An 18,129-nucleotide genomic window follows, 5' to 3' on the forward strand; every position below is an offset into this window, starting at 1 on the left:
ACAATTTCTCGCGCGTTACGGTTTGAACACTCGAACACCTATACAGATTCTCCTGCACAGTGGCAGATATGTAAATACGACGTTTACTTACAATTTCTCGCGCGTTACGTTTCGAACACTCGAACACCTATACGGATTCTCCTGCACAGTGGCAGATATGTAAATACGGTGTTTACTTACAATTTCTCGCGCGTTACGTTTGGCACACTCGAACAGCTATACGGATTCTCCTGCACAGAGGTAGAGATGTAAATACGGCGTTTACATACAATTTCTCACGCGTTACGTATCGAACACTCGAACACCTATACGGATTCTCCTGCACCGTTGCAGATATGTAAATACGACGTTTACTTACAATTTCTCGCGCGTTACGTTTCGAACACTCGAACACCTATACGGATTCCCCTGCACAGTGGCAGATATGTAAATACGGCTTTTACTTACAATTTCTCGCGCGTTACGGTTCGAACACTCGAACACCTATACGGATTCTCCTGGATAGTGGCAGATATGTAAATACGGCGTTTACTTACAATTTCTCACGCGTTACGTTTCGAACACTCGAACACCTATACGGATTATCCTGCACAGTGGCAGATATGTAAATACGGCGTTCACTTACAATTTCTCGCGCGTTACGTTTGGTACACTCGAACACCTATACGGATTCTCCTGCACAGTGGCAGATATGTAAATACGACGTTTACTTACAATTTCTCGCGCGTTACGTTTCGAACACTCGAACACCTATACGGATTCTCCTGCACAGTGGCAGATATGTAAATGCGGCGTTTAATTACAATTTCTCACGCCTTACGATTCGAACACTCGAACACCTATACGGATTTTCCTGCACAGTGGCAGATATGTAAATACGGCGTTTACTTACAATTTCTTGCGCGTTACGTTTCGAGCACTCGAACACCTATACGGATTCTCCGGCACAGTGGCAGATATGTAAATACGACGTTTACTTACAATTTCTTGCGCGTTACGTTTCGAACACTCGAACACCTATACGGATTCTCCTGCACAGTGGCAGATATGTAAATACGACGTTTACTTGCAATTTCTCGCGCGTTACGTTTCGCACACTCGAACAGCTATACGGATTCTCCTGCACAGTGGCAGATATGTAAATACGGCGTTTACATACAATTTCTCGCGCGTTACGTTTCGAACAGTCGAACACCTATACGGATTCTCCTGCACAGTGGCAGATATGTAAATACGGCGTTTACTTACAATTTCTTGCGCGTTACGTTTCGAACACTCGAACACCTATACGGATTCTCCTGCACAGTGGCAGATATGTAAATACGACGTTTACTTACAATTTCTCGCGCGTTACGTTTCGCACACTCGAACAGCTATACGGATTCTCCTGCACAGTGGCAGATATGTAAATACGGCGTTTACATACAATTTCTCGCGCGTTACGTTTCGAACAGTCGAACACCTATACGGATTCTCCTGCACAGTGGCAGATATGTAAATACGACGTTTACTTACAATTTCTCGCGCGTTATGTTTCGAACACTCGAACACCTATACGGATTCCCCTGCACAGTGGCAGATATGTAAATACGGCTTTTACTTACAATTTCTCGCGCGTTACGGTTCGAACACTCGAACACCTATATGGATTCTCCTGGACAGTGGCAGATATGTAAATACGGCGTTTACATACAATTTCTCACGCGTTACGTTTCGAGCACTCGAACACCTATACGGATTCTCCTGCACAGTGGCAGATATGTAAATACGACGTTTACTTACAATTTCTCGCGCGTTACGTTTCGAACACTCGAACACCAATACGGAATCTCCTGCACAGTGGCAGATATGTAAATACGGCGTTTACTTACAATTTCTCGCGCGTTACGTTTCGCACACTCGAACAGCTATACGGATTCTCCTGCACAGAGGTAGAGATGTAAATACGGCGTTTACATACAATTTCTCACGCGTTACGTATCGAACACTCGAACACCTATACGGATTCTCCTGCACAGTGGCAGATATGTAAATACGACGTTTACTTACAATTTCTCGCGCGTTACGTTTCGAACACTCGAACACCTATACGGATTCCCCTGCACAGTGGCAGATATGTAAATACGGCTTTTACTTACAATTTCTCGCGCGTTACGGTTCGAACACTCGAACACCTATACGGATTCTCCTGGATAGTGGCAGATATGTAAATACGGCGTTTACTTACAATTTCTCACGCGTTACGTTTCGAACACTCGAACACCTATACGGATTATCCTGCACAGTGGCAGATATGTAAATACGGCGTTCACTTACAATTTCTCGCGCGTTACGTTTGGCACACTCGAACACCTATACGGATTCTCCTGCACAGTGGCAGATATGTAAATACGACGTTTACTTACAATTTCTCGCGCGTTACGTTTCGAACACTCGAACACCTATACGGATTCTCCTACACAGTGGCAGATAAGTAAATACGACGTTTACTTACAATTTCTCGCGCGTTACGTTTCGAACACTCGAACACCTATACGGATTCTCCTGCACAGTGGCAGATATGTAAATACGGCGTTTACTTACAACTTCTCGCGCGTTACGTTTCGAACACTCGAACACCTATACGGATTCTCCTGCACAATGGCAGATATGTAAATACGGCGTTTACTTACAATTTCTCGCGCGTTACGGTTTGAACACTCGAACACCTATACGGATTCTCCTGCACAGTGGCAGATATGTAAATACGGCGTTTAATTACAATTTCTCACGCCTTACGATTCGAACACTCGAACACCTATACGGATTTTCCTGCACAGTGGCAGATATGTAAATACGGCGTTTACTTACAATTTCTTGCGCGTTACGTTTCGAGCACTCGAACACCTATACAGATTCTCCGGCACAGTGGCAGATATGTAAATACGGCGTTTACTTACAACTTCTTGCGCGTTACGTTTCGCACAATCGAACACCTATACGGATTCTCCTGCACAGTGGCAGATATGTAAATACGACGTTTACTTACAATTTCTTGCGCGTTACGTTTCGAACACTCGAACACCTATACGGATTCTCCTGCACAGTGGCAGATATGTAAATACGACGTTTACTTACAATTTCTCGCGCGTTACGTTTCGCACACTCGAACAGCTATACGGATTCTCCTGCACAGTGGCAGATATGTAAATACGGCGTTTACATACAATTTCTCGCGCGTTACGTTTCGAACAGTCGAACACCTATACGGATTCTCCTGCACAGTGGCAGATATGTAAATACGGCGTTTACTTACAATTTCTTGCGCGTTACGTTTCGAACACTCGAACACCTATACGGATTCTCCTGCACAGTGACAGATATGTAAATAAGACGTTTACTTACAATTTCTCGCGCGTTACATTTCGCACACTCGAACAGCTATACGGATTCTCCTGCACAGTGGCAGATATGTAAATACGGCGTTTACATACAATTTCTCGCGCGTTACGTTTCGAACACTCGAACACCTATACGGATACTCCTGCACAGTGGCAGATATGTAAATACGGCGTTTACTTACAATTTCTTACGCGTTACGTTTCGAACACTCGAACACCTATACGGAGTCTCCTGCACAGTGGCAGATATGTAAATACGACGTTTACTTACAATTTCTCGCGCGTTACGTTTCGCACACTCGAACAGCTATACGGATTTCCCTGCACAGTGGCAGATATGTAAATACGGCTTTTACTTACAATTTCTCGCGCGTTACGGTTCGAACACTCGAACACCTATATGGATTCTCCTGGACCGTGGCAGATATGTAAATACGGCGTTTACATACAATTTCTCACGCGTTACGTTTCGAGCACTCGAACACCTATACGGATTCTCCTGCACAGTGGCAGATAAGTAAATACGCCGTTTACTTACAATTTCTCGCGCGTTACGGTTCGAACACTCGAACACCTATACGGATTCTCCTGGACAGTGGCAGATATGTAAATACGGCGTTTACATACAATTTCTCGCGCGTTACGTTTCGAACACTCGAACACCTATACGGATTCTCCTGCACAGTGGCAGATATGTAAATACGATGTTTACTTACAATTTCTCGCGCGTTATGTTTCGAACACTCGAACACCTATACGGATTCTCCTGCACAGTGGCAGATATGTAAATACGGCGTTTACTTACAATTTCTCGCGCGTTACGTTTCGCACACTCGAACAGCTATACGGATTCTCCTACGTAGTGGCAGATATGTAAATACGGCGTTTAATTACAATTTCTCACGCCTTACGATTCGAACACTCGAACACCTATACGGATTTTCCTGCACAGTGGCAGATATGTAAATACGGCGTTTACTTACAATTTCTCGCGCGTTACGTTTCGCACACTCGAACACCTATACGGATTCTCCTGCACAGTGGCAGATATGTAAATACGACGTTTACTTACAATTTCTTGCGCGTTACGTTTCGAACACTCGAACACCTATACGGATTGTCCTGCACAGTGGCAGATATGTAAATACGACGTTTACTTACAATTTCTCGCGCGTTACGTTTGGCACACTCGAACAGCTATACGGATTCTCCTGCACAGTGGCAGATATGTAAATACGGCGTTTACTTACAATTTCTTGCGCGTTACGTTTCGAGCACTCGAACACCTATACGGATTCTCCTGCACAGTGACAGATATGTAAATACGGCGTTTACTTACAATTTCTCGCGCGTTACGTTTCGAACACTCGAACACCTATACGGATTCTCCTGCACAGTGGCAGATATGTAAATACGGCGTTTACTTACAACTTCTCGCGCGTTACGTTTCGAACACTCGAACACCTATACGGATTCTCCTGCACAGTGGCAGATATGTAAATACGGCGTTTACTTACAATTTCTCGCGCGTTATGGTTTGAACACTCGAACACCTATACGGATTCTCCTGCATAGTGGCAGATATGTAAATACGGCGTTTAATTACAATTTCTCACGCCTTACGATTCGAACACTCGAACACCTATACGGTTTTTCCTGCACAGTGGCAGATATGTAAATACGACGTTTACTTACAATTTCTTGCGCGTTACGTTTCGAGCATTCGAACACCTATACGGATTCTCCGGCACAGTGGCAGATATGTAAATACGGCGTTTACTTACAATTTCTTGCGCGTTACGTTTCGCACACTCGAACACCTATACGGATTCTCCTGCACAGTGGCAGATATGTAAATACGACGTTTACTTACAATTTCTTGCGCGTTACGTTTCGAACACTCGAACACCTATACGGATTCTCCTGCACAGTGGCAGATATGTAAATACGACGTTTACTTACAATTTCTCGCGCGTTACGTTTCGCACACTCGAACAGCTATACGGATTCTCCTGCACAGTGGCAGATATGTAAATACGGCGTTTACATACAATTTCTCGCGCGTTACGTTTCGAACAGTCGAACACCTATACGGATTCTCCTGCACAGTGGCAGATATGTAAATACGGCGTTTACTTACAATTTCTTGCGCGTTACGTTTCGAGCACTCGAACACCTATACGGATTCTCCTGCACAGTGACAGATATGTAAATACGGCGTTTACTTACAATTTCTCGCGCGTTACGTTTCGAACACTCGAACACCTATACGGATTCTCCTGCACAGTGGCAGATATGTAAATACGGCGTTTACTTACAACTTCTCGCGCGTTACGTTTCGAACACTCGAACACCTATACGGATTCTCCTGCACAATGGCAGATATGTAAATACGGCGTTTACTTACAATTTCTCGCGCGTTATGGTTTGAACACTCGAACACCTATACGGATTCTCCTGCATAGTTGCAGATATGTAAATACGGCGTTTAATTACAATTTCTCACGCCTTACGATTCGAACACTCGAACACCTATACGGTTTTTCCTGCACAGTGGCAGATATGTAAATACGGCGTTTACTTACAATTTCTTGCGCGTTACGTTTCGAGCACTCGAACACCTATACGGATTCTCCGGCACAGTGGCAGATATGTAAATACGGCGTTTACTTACAATTTCTTGCGCGTTACGTTTCGCACACTCGAACACCTATACGGATTCTCCTGCACAGTGGCAGATATGTAAATACGACGTTTACTTACAATTTCTTGCGCGTTACGTTTCGAACACTCGAACACCTATACGGATTCTCCTGCACAGTGGCAGATATGTAAATACGACGTTTACTTACAATTTCTCGCGCGTTACGTTTCGCACACTCGAACAGCTATACGGATTCTCCTGCACAGTGGCAGATATGTAAATACGGCGTTTACATACAATTTCTCGCGCGTTACGTTTCGAACAGTCGAACACCTATACGGATTCTCCTGCACAGTGGCAGATATGTAAATACGGCGTTTACTTACAATTTCTTGCGCGTTACGTTTCGAACACTCGAACACCTATACGGATTCTCCTGCACAGTGACAGATATGTAAATAAGGCGTTTACTTACAATTTCTCGCGCGTTACATTTCGCACACTCGAACAGCTATACGGATTCTCCTGCACAGTGGCAGATATGTAAATACGGCGTTTACATACAATTTCTCGCGCGTTACGTTTCGAACACTCGAACACCTATACGGATACTCCTGCACAGTGGCAGATATGTAAATACGGCGTTTACTTACAATTTCTTACGCGTTACGTTTCGAACACTCGAACACCTATACGGAGTCTCCTGCACAGTGGCAGATATGTAAATACGACGTTTACTTACAATTTCTCGCGCGTTACGTTTCGCACACTCGAACAGCTATACGGATTTCCCTGCACAGTGGCAGATATGTAAATACGGCTTTTACTTACAATTTCTCGCGCGTTACGGTTCGAACACTCGAACACCTATATGGATTCTCCTGGACCGTGGCAGATATGTAAATACGGCGTTTACATACAATTTCTCACGCGTTACGTTTCGAGCACTCGAACACCTATACGGATTCTCCTGCACAGTGGCAGATAAGTAAATACGCCGTTTACTTACAATTTCTCGCGCGTTACGGTTCGAACACTCGAACACCTATACGGATTCTCCTGGACAGTGGCAGATATGTAAATACGGCGTTTACATACAATTTCTCGCGCGTTACGTTTCGAACACTCGAACACCTATACGGATTCTCCTGCACAGTGGCAGATATGTAAATACGATGTTTACTTACAATTTCTCGCGCGTTATGTTTCGAACACTCGAACACCTATACGGATTCTCCTGCACAGTGGCAGATATGTAAATACGGCGTTTACTTACAATTTCTCGCGCGTTACGTTTCGCACACTCGAACAGCTATACGGATTCTCCTACGTAGTGGCAGATATGTAAATACGGCGTTTAATTACAATTTCTCACGCCTTACGATTCGAACACTCGAACACCTATACGGATTTTCCTGCACAGTGGCAGATATGTAAATACGGCGTTTACTTACAATTTCTCGCGCGTTACGTTTCGCACACTCGAACACCTATACGGATTCTCCTGCACAGTGGCAGATATGTAAATACGACGTTTACTTACAATTTCTTGCGCGTTACGTTTCGAACACTCGAACACCTATACGGATTGTCCTGCACAGTGGCAGATATGTAAATACGATGTTTACTTACAATTTCTCGCGCGTTACGTTTGGCACACTCGAACAGCTATACGGATTCTCCTGCACAGTGGCAGATATGTAAATACGGCGTTTACTTACAATTTCTTGCGCGTTACGTTTCGAGCACTCGAACACCTATACGGATTCTCCTGCACAGTGACAGATATGTAAATACGGCGTTTACTTACAATTTCTCGCGCGTTACGTTTCGAACACTCGAACACCTATACGGATTCTCCTGCACAGTGGCAGATATGTAAATACGGCGTTTACTTACAACTTCTCGCGCGTTACGTTTCGAACACTCGAACACCTATACGGATTCTCCTGCACAGTGGCAGATATGTAAATACGGCGTTTACTTACAATTTCTCGCGCGTTATGGTTTGAACACTCGAACACCTATACGGATTCTCCTGCATAGTGGCAGATATGTAAATACGGCGTTTAATTACAATTTCTCACGCCTTACGATTCGAACACTCGAACACCTATACGGTTTTTCCTGCACAGTGGCAGATATGTAAATACGACGTTTACTTACAATTTCTTGCGCGTTACGTTTCGAGCATTCGAACACCTATACGGATTCTCCGGCACAGTGGCAGATATGTAAATACGGCATTTACTTACAATTTCTTGCGCGTTACGTTTCGCACACTCGAACACCTATACGGATTCTCCTGCACAGTGGCAGATATGTAAATACGACGTTTACTTACAATTTCTTGCGCGTTACGTTTCGAACACTCGAACACCTATACGGATTCTCCTGCACAGTGGCAGATATGTAAATACGACGTTTACTTACAATTTCTCGCGCGTTACGTTTCGCACACTCGAACAGCTATACGGATTCTCCTGCACAGTGGCAGATATGTAAATACGGCGTTTACATACAATTTCTCGCGCGTTACGTTTCGAACAGTCGAACACCTATACGGATTCTCCTGCACAGTGGCAGATATGTAAATACGGCGTTTACTTACAATTTCTTGCGCGTTACGTTTCGAGCACTCGAACACCTATACGGATTCTCCTGCACAGTGACAGATATGTAAATACGGCGTTTACTTACAATTTCTCGCGCGTTACGTTTCGAACACTCGAACACCTATACGGATTCTCCTGCACAGTGGCAGATATGTAAATACGGCGTTTACTTACAACTTCTCGCGCGTTACGTTTCGAACACTCGAACACCTATACGGATTCTCCTGCACAATGGCAGATATGTAAATACGGCGTTTACTTACAATTTCTCGCGCGTTATGGTTTGAACACTCGAACACCTATACGGATTCTCCTGCATAGTTGCAGATATGTAAATACGGCGTTTAATTACAATTTCTCACGCCTTACGATTCGAACACTCGAACACCTATACGGTTTTTCCTGCACAGTGGCAGATATGTAAATACGGCGTTTACTTACAATTTCTTGCGCGTTACGTTTCGAGCACTCGAACACCTATACGGATTCTCCGGCACAGTGGCAGATATGTAAATACGGCGTTTACTTACAATTTCTTGCGCGTTACGTTTCGCACACTCGAACACCTATACGGATTCTCCTGCACAGTGGCAGATATGTAAATACGACGTTTACTTACAATTTCTTGCGCGTTACGTTTCGAACACTCGAACACCTATACGGATTCTCCTGCACAGTGGCAGATATGTAAATACGACGTTTACTTACAATTTCTCGCGCGTTACGTTTCGCACACTCGAACAGCTATACGGATTCTCCTGCACAGTGGCAGATATGTAAATACGGCGTTTACATACAATTTCTCGCGCGTTACGTTTCGAACAGTCGAACACCTATACGGATTCTCCTGCACAGTGGCAGATATGTAAATACGGCGTTTACTTACAATTTCTTGCGCGTTACGTTTCGAGCACTCGAACACCTATACGGATTCTCCTGCACAGTGACAGATATGTAAATACGGCGTTTACTTACAATTTCTCGCGCGTTACGTTTCGAACACTCGAACACCTATACGGATTCTCCTGCACAGTGGCAGATATGTAAATACGGCGTTTACTTACAACTTCTCGCGCGTTACGTTTCGAACACTCGAACACCTATACGGATTCTCCTGCACAGTGGCAGATATGTAAATACGGCGTTTACTTACAATTTCTCGCGCGTTATGGTTTGAACACTCGAACACCTATACGGATTCTCCTGCATAGTGGCAGATATGTAAATACGGCGTTTAATTACAATTTCTCACGCCTTACGATTCGAACACTCGAACACCTATACGGTTTTTCCTGCACAGTGGCAGATATGTAAATACGACGTTTACTTACAATTTCTTGCGCGTTACGTTTCGAGCATTCGAACACCTATACGGATTCTCCGGCACAGTGGCAGATATGTAAATACGGCATTTACTTACAATTTCTTGCGCGTTACGTTTCGCACACTCGAACACCTATACGGATTCTCCTGCACAGTGGCAGATATGTAAATACGACGTTTACTTACAATTTCTTGCGCGTTACGTTTCGAACACTCGAACACCTATACGGATTCTCCTGCACAGTGGCAGATATGTAAATACGACGTTTACTTACAATTTCTCGCGCGTTACGTTTCGCACACTCGAACAGCTATACGGATTCTCCTGCACAGTGGCAGATATGTAAATACGGCGTTTACATACAATTTCTCGCGCGTTACGTTTCGAACAGTCGAACACCTATACGGATTCTCCTGCACAGTGGCAGATATGTAAATACGGCGTTTACTTACAATTTCTTGCGCGTTACGTTTCGAGCACTCGAACACCTATACGGATTCTCCTGCACAGTGACAGATATGTAAATACGGCGTTTACTTACAATTTCTCGCGCGTTACGTTTCGAACACTCGAACACCTATACGGATTCTCCTGCACAGTGGCAGATATGTAAATACGGCGTTTACTTACAACTTCTCGCGCGTTACGTTTCGAACACTCGAACACCTATACGGATTCTCCTGCACAATGGCAGATATGTAAATACGGCGTTTACTTACAATTTCTCGCGCGTTATGGTTTGAACACTCGAACACCTATACGGATTCTCCTGCATAGTTGCAGATATGTAAATACGGCGTTTAATTACAATTTCTCACGCCTTACGATTCGAACACTCGAACACCTATACGGTTTTTCCTGCACAGTGGCAGATATGTAAATACGGCGTTTACTTACAATTTCTTGCGCGTTACGTTTCGAGCACTCGAACACCTATACGGATTCTCCGGCACAGTGGCAGATATGTAAATACGGCGTTTACTTACAATTTCTTGCGCGTTACGTTTCGCACACTCGAACACCTATACGGATTCTCCTGCACAGTGGCAGATATGTAAATACGACGTTTACTTACAATTTCTTGCGCGTTACGTTTCGAACACTCGAACACCTATACGGATTCTCCTGCACAGTGGCAGATATGTAAATACGACGTTTACTTACAATTTCTCGCGCGTTACGTTTCGCACACTCGAACAGCTATACGGATTCTCCTGCACAGTGGCAGATATGTAAATACGGCGTTTACATACAATTTCTCGCGCGTTACGTTTCGCACAGTCGAACACCTATACGGATTCTCCTGCACAGTGGCAGATATGTAAATACGGCGTTTACTTACAATTTCTTGCGCGTTACGTTTCGAGCACTCGAACACCTATACGGATTCTCCTGCACAGTGGCAGATATGTAAATACGGCGTTTACTTACAATTTCTTGCGCGTTACGTTTCGAACACTCGAACACCTATACGGATTCTCCTGCACAGTGGCAGATATGTAAATACGACGTTTACTTACAATTTCTCGCGCATTACGTTTCGCACACTCGAACAGCTATACGGATTCTCCTGCACAGAGGCAGAGATGTAAATACGGCGTTTACAAACAATTTCTTACGCGTTACGTTTCGAGCACTCGAACACCTATACGGATTCTCCTGCACAGTGGCAGATATGTAAATACGACGTTTACTTACAATTTCTCGCGCGTTACGTTTCGAACACTCGAACACCTATACGGATTCTCCTGCACAGTGGCAGATATGTAAATACGGCGTTTACTTACAATTTCTCGCGCGTTACGTTTCGCACACTCGAACAGCTATACGGATTCTCCTACATAGTGGCAGATATGTAAATACGGCGTTTAATTACAATTTCTCACGCCTTACGATTCGAACACTCGAACACCTATACGGATTTTCCTGCACAGTGGCAGATATGTAAATACGGCGTTTACTTACAATTTCTTGCGCGTTACGTTTCGAGCACTCGAACACCTATACGGATTCTCCTGCACAGTGACAGATATGTAAATACGGCGTTTACTTACAATTTCTCGCGCGTTACGTTTCGCACACTCGAACACCTATACGGATTCTCCTGCACAGTGGCAGATATGTAAATACGACGTTTACTTACAATTTCTTGCGCGTTACGTTTCGAACACTCGAACACCTATACGGATTCTCCTGCACAGTGGCAGATATGTAAATACGGCGTTTACATACAATTTCTTACGCGTTACGTTTCGAGCACTCGAACACCTATACGGATTCTCCTGCACAGTGGCAGATATGTAAATACGACGTTTACTTACATTTTCTCGCGCGTTACGTTTCGAACAATCGAACACCTATACGGATTCCCCTGCACAGTGGCAGATATGTAAATACGGCTTTTACTTACGATTTCTCGCGCGTTACGGTTCGAACACTCGAACACCTATACGGATTCTCCTGCACAGTGGCAGATATGTAAATACGGTGTTTACTTACAATTTCTTGCGCGTTACGTTTCGAGCACTAGAACACCTATACGGATTCTCCTGCACAGTGACAGATATGTAAATACGGCGTTTACTTACAATTTCTTGCGCGTTACGTTTCGAACACTCGAACACCTATACGGATTCTCCTGCACAGTGGCAGATATGTAAATACGGCGTTTACTTACAACTTCTCGCGCGTTACGTTTCGAACACTCGAACACCTATACGGATTCTCCTGCACAATGGCAGATATGTAAATACGGCGTTTACTTACAATTTCTCGCGCGTTACGGTTTGAACACTCGAACACCTATACGGATTCTCCTGCATAGTGGCAGATATGTAAATACGGCGTTTAATTACAATTTCTCACGCCTTACGATTCGAACACTCGAACACCTATACGGTTTTTCCTGCACAGTGGCAGATATGTAAATACGGCGTTTACTTACAATTTCTTGCGCGTTACGTTTCGAGCACTCGAACACCTATACGGATTCTCCGGAACAGTGGCAGATATGTAAATACGGCGTTTACTTACAATTTCTTGCGCGTTACGTTTCGCACACTCGAACACCTATACGGATTCTCCTGCACAGTGGCAGATATGTAAATACGACGTTTACTTACAATTTCTTGCGCGTTACGTTTCGAACACTCGAACACCTATACGGATTCTCCTGCACAGTGGCAGATATGTAAATACGACGTTTACTTACAATTTCTCGCGCGTTACGTTTCGCACACTCGAACAGCTATACGGATTCTCCTGCACAGTGGCAGATATGTAAATACGTCGTTTACATACAATTTCTCGCGCGTTACGTTTCGAACAGTCGAACACCTATACGGATTCTCCTGCACAGTGGCAGATATGTAAATACGGCGTTTACTTACAATTTCTTGCGCGTTACGTTTCGAACACTCGAACACCTATACGGATTCTCCTGCACAGTGACAGATATGTAAATACGACGTTTACTTACAATTTCTCGCGCGTTACATTTCGCACACTCGAACAGCTATACGGATTCTCCTGCACAGTGGCAGATATGTAAATACGGCGTTTACATACAATTTCTCGCGCGTTACGTTTCGAACACTCGAACACCTATACGGATTCTCCTGCACAGTGGCAGATATGTAAATACGGCGTTTACTTACAATTTCTTGCGCGTTACGTTTCGAACACTCGAACACCTATACGGATTCTCCTGCACAGTGGCAGATATGTAAATACGACGTTTACTTACAATTTCTCGCGCATTACGTTTCGCACACTCGAACAGCTATACGGATTCTCCTGCACAGAGGCAGAGATGTAAATACGGCGTTTACATACAATTTCTTACGCGTTACGTTTCGAGCACTCGAACACCTATACGGATTCTCCTGCACAGTGGCAGATATGTAAATACGACGTTTACTTACAATTTCTCGCGCGTTACGTTTCGAACACTCGAACACCTATACGGATTCCCCTGCACAGTGGCAGATATGTAAATACGGCTTTTACTTACAATTTCTCGCGCGTTACGGTTCGAACACTCGAACACCTATATGGATTCTCCTGGACAGTGGCAGATATGTAAATACGGCGTTTACATACAATTTCTCACGCGTTACGTTTCGAGCACTCGAACACCTATACGGATTCTCCTGCACAGTGGCAGATAAGTAAATACGACGTTTACTTACAATTTCTCGCGCGTTACGGTTCGAACACTCGAACACCTATACGGATTCTCCCGGATAGTGGCAGATATGTAAATACGGCGTTTACATACAATTTCTCGCGCGTTACGTTTCGAACACTCGAACACCTATACGGATTCTCCTGCACAGTGGCAGATATGTAAATACGACGTTTACTTACAATTTCTCGCGCGTTACGTTTCGAACACTCGAACACCTATACGGATTCTCCTGCACAGTGGCAGATATGTAAATACGGCGTTTACTTACAATTTTTCGCGCGTTACGTTTCGCACACTCGAACAGCTATACGGATTCTCCTACATACTGGCAGATATGTAAATACGGCGTTTAATTACAATTTCTCACGCCTTACGATTCGAACACTCGAACACCTATACGGATTTTCCTGCACAGTGACAGATATGTAAATACGGCGTTTACTTACAATTTCTTGCGCGTTACGTTTCGAGCACTCGAACACCTATACGGATTCTCCTGCACAGTGACAGATATGTAAATACGGCGTTTACTTACAATTTCTCGCGCGTTACGTTTCGCACACTCGAACACCTATACGGATTCTCCTGCACAGTGGCAGATATGTAAATACGACGTTTACTTACAATTTCTTGCGCGTTACGTTTCGAACACTCGAACACCTATACGGATTATCCTGCACAGTGGCAGATATGTAAATACGACGTTTACTTACAATTTCTCGCGCGTTACGTTTGGCACACTCGAACAGCTATACGGATTCTCCTGCACAGTGGCAGATATGTAAATACGGCGTTTACATACAATTTCTCGCGCGTTACGTTTCGAACACTCGAACACCTATACGGATTCTCCTGCACAGTGGCAGATATGTAAATACGACGTTTACTTACAATTTCTCGCGCGTTACGTTTCGAACACTCGAACACCTATACGGATTCTCCTACATAGTGGCAGAAATGTAAATACGGCGTTTACTTACAATTTCTCGCGCGTTACGGTTTGAACACTCGAACACCTATACAGATTCTCCAGCACAGTGGCAGATATGTAAATACGGCGTTTAATTACAATTTCTCACGCCTTACGATTCGAACACTCGAACACCTATACGGATTTTCCTCCACAGTGGCAGATATGTAAATACGGCGTTTACTTACAATTTCTTGCGCGTTACGTTTCGAGCACTCGAACACCTATACGGATTCTCCTGCACACTGGCAGATATGTAAATACGGCGTTTACTTACAATTTCTCGCGCGTTACGTTTCGCACACTCGAACACCTATACGGATTCTCCTGCACAGTGGCAGATATGTAAATACGGCGTTTACTTACAATTTCTTGCGCGTTACGTTTCGAACACTCGAACACCTATACGGATTCTCCTGCACAGTGGCAGATATGTAAATACGACGTTTACTTACAATTTCTAGCGCGTTACGTTTCGCACACTCGAACAGCTATACGGATTCTCCTGCACAGTGGCAGATACGTAAATAGGGCGTTTACATTCAATTTCTCGCGCGTTACGTTTCGAACACTCGAACACCTATACGGATTCTCCTGCACAGTGGCAGATATGTAAATACGACGTTTACTTACAATTTCTCGCGCGTTACGTTTCGAACACTCGAACACCTATACGGATTCTCCTGCATAGTGGCAGATATTTAAATACGGCGTTTACTTACAATTTCTCGCGCGTTACGGTTCGAACACTCGAACACCTATACGGATTCTCCTGCACAGTGGCAGATATGTAAATACGACGTTTACTTACAATTTCTCGCGCGTTACGTTTCGAACACTCGAACACCTATACGGATTCTCCTGCACAGTGGCAGATATGTAAATACGGCGTTTACTTACAATTTCTCGCGCGTTACGTTTCGCACACTCGAACAGCTATACGGATTCTCCTGCACAAAGGCAGAGATGTAAATACGGCGTTTACATACAATTTCTCACGCGTTACGTATCGAACACTCGAACACCTATACGGATTCTCCTGCACAGTGGCAGATATGTAAATACGACGTTTACTTACAATTTCTCGCGCGTTACGTTTCGAACACTCGAACACCTATACGGATTCCCCTGCACAGTGGCAGATATGTAAATACGGCTTTTACTTACAATTTCTCGCGCGTTACGTTTCGAACACTCGAACACCTATACGGATTCTCCTGCACAGTGGCAGATATGTAAATACGGCGTTTACTTACAATTTCTCGCGCGTTACGGTTTGAACACTCGAACACCTATACAGATTCTCCAGCACAGTGGCAGATATGTAAATACGGCGTTTAATTACAATTTCTCACGCCTTACGATTCGAACACTCGAACACCTATACGGATTCTCCTGCACAGTGGCAGATATGTAAATACGGCGTTTACTTACAATTTTTTGCGCGTTACGTTTCGAGCACTCGAACACCTATACGGATTCTCCTGCATAATGGCAGATATGTAAATACGGCGTTTACTTACAATTTCTCGCGCGTTACGTTTCGCACACTCGAACACCTATACGGATTCTCCTGCACAGTGGCAGATATGTAAATACGGCGTTTACTTACAATTTCTTGCGCGTTACGTTTCGAACACTCGAACACCTATACGGATTCTCCTGCACAGTGGCAGATATGTAAATACGACGTTTACTTACAATTTCTAGCGCGTTACGTTTCGCACACTCGAACAGCTATACGGATTCTCCTGCACAGTGGCAGATATGTAAATACGACGTTTACTTACAATTTCTCGCGCGTTACGGTTTGAACACTCGAACACCTATACGGATTCTCCTGCACAGTGGCAGATATGTAAATACGGCGTTTAATTACAATTTCTCACGCCTTACGATTCGAACACTCGAACACCTATACGGATTTTCCTGCACAGTGGCAGATATGTAAATACGGCGTTTACTTACAATTTCTTGCGCGTTACGTTTCGAGCACTCGAACACCTATACGGATTCTCCTGCACAGTGGCAGATATGTAAATACGGCGTTTACTTACAATTTCTCGCACGTTACGTTTCGCACACTCGAACACCTATACGGATTCTCCTGCACAGTGGCAGATATGTAAATACGACGTTTACTTACAATTTCTTGCGCGTTACGTTTCGAACACTCGAACACCTATACGGATTCTCCTGCATAGTGGCAGATATGTAAATACGACGTTTACTTACAATTTCTCGCGCGTTACGGTTCGAACACTCGAACACCTATACGGATTCTCCTGGACAGTGGCAGATATGAAAATACGGCGTTTACATACAATTTCTCGCGCGTTACGTTTCGAACACTCGAACACCTATACGGATTCTCCTGCACAGTGGCAGATATGTAAATACGACGTTTACTTACAATTTCTCGCGCGTTACGTTTCGAACACTCGAACACCTATACGGATTCTCCTACATAGTGGCAGAAATGTAAATACGGCGTTTACTTACAATTTCTCGCGCGTTACGGTTCGAACACTCGAACACCTATACGGATTCTCCTGCACAGTGGCAGATATGTAAATACGACGTTTACTTACAATTTCTCGCGCGTTACGTTTCGAACACTCGAACACCTATACGGATTCTCCTGCACAGTGGCAGATATGTAAATACGGCGTTTACTTACAATTTCTCGCGCGTTACGTTTCGCACACTCGAACAGCTATACGGATTCTCCTCCACAGAGGCAGAGATGTAAATACGGCGTTTACATACAATTTCTCACGCGTTACGTATCGAACACTCGAAAACCTATACGGATTCTCCTGCACAGTGGCAGATATGTAAATACGACGTTTACTTACAATTTCTCGCGCGTTACGTTTCGAACACTCGAACACCTATACGGATTCTCCTGCACAGTGGCAGATATGTAAATACGGCGTTTACTTACAATTTCTCGCGCGTTACGGTTTGAACACTCGAACACCTATATAGATTCTCCAGCACAGTG

This window comes from Camellia sinensis, unplaced genomic scaffold (genome assembly GCF_055761805.1).
Source record: "Camellia sinensis isolate YWXY unplaced genomic scaffold, ASM5576180v1 Unanchor11, whole genome shotgun sequence".
In the NCBI taxonomy this organism is placed as follows: domain Eukaryota; kingdom Viridiplantae; phylum Streptophyta; class Magnoliopsida; order Ericales; family Theaceae; genus Camellia; species Camellia sinensis.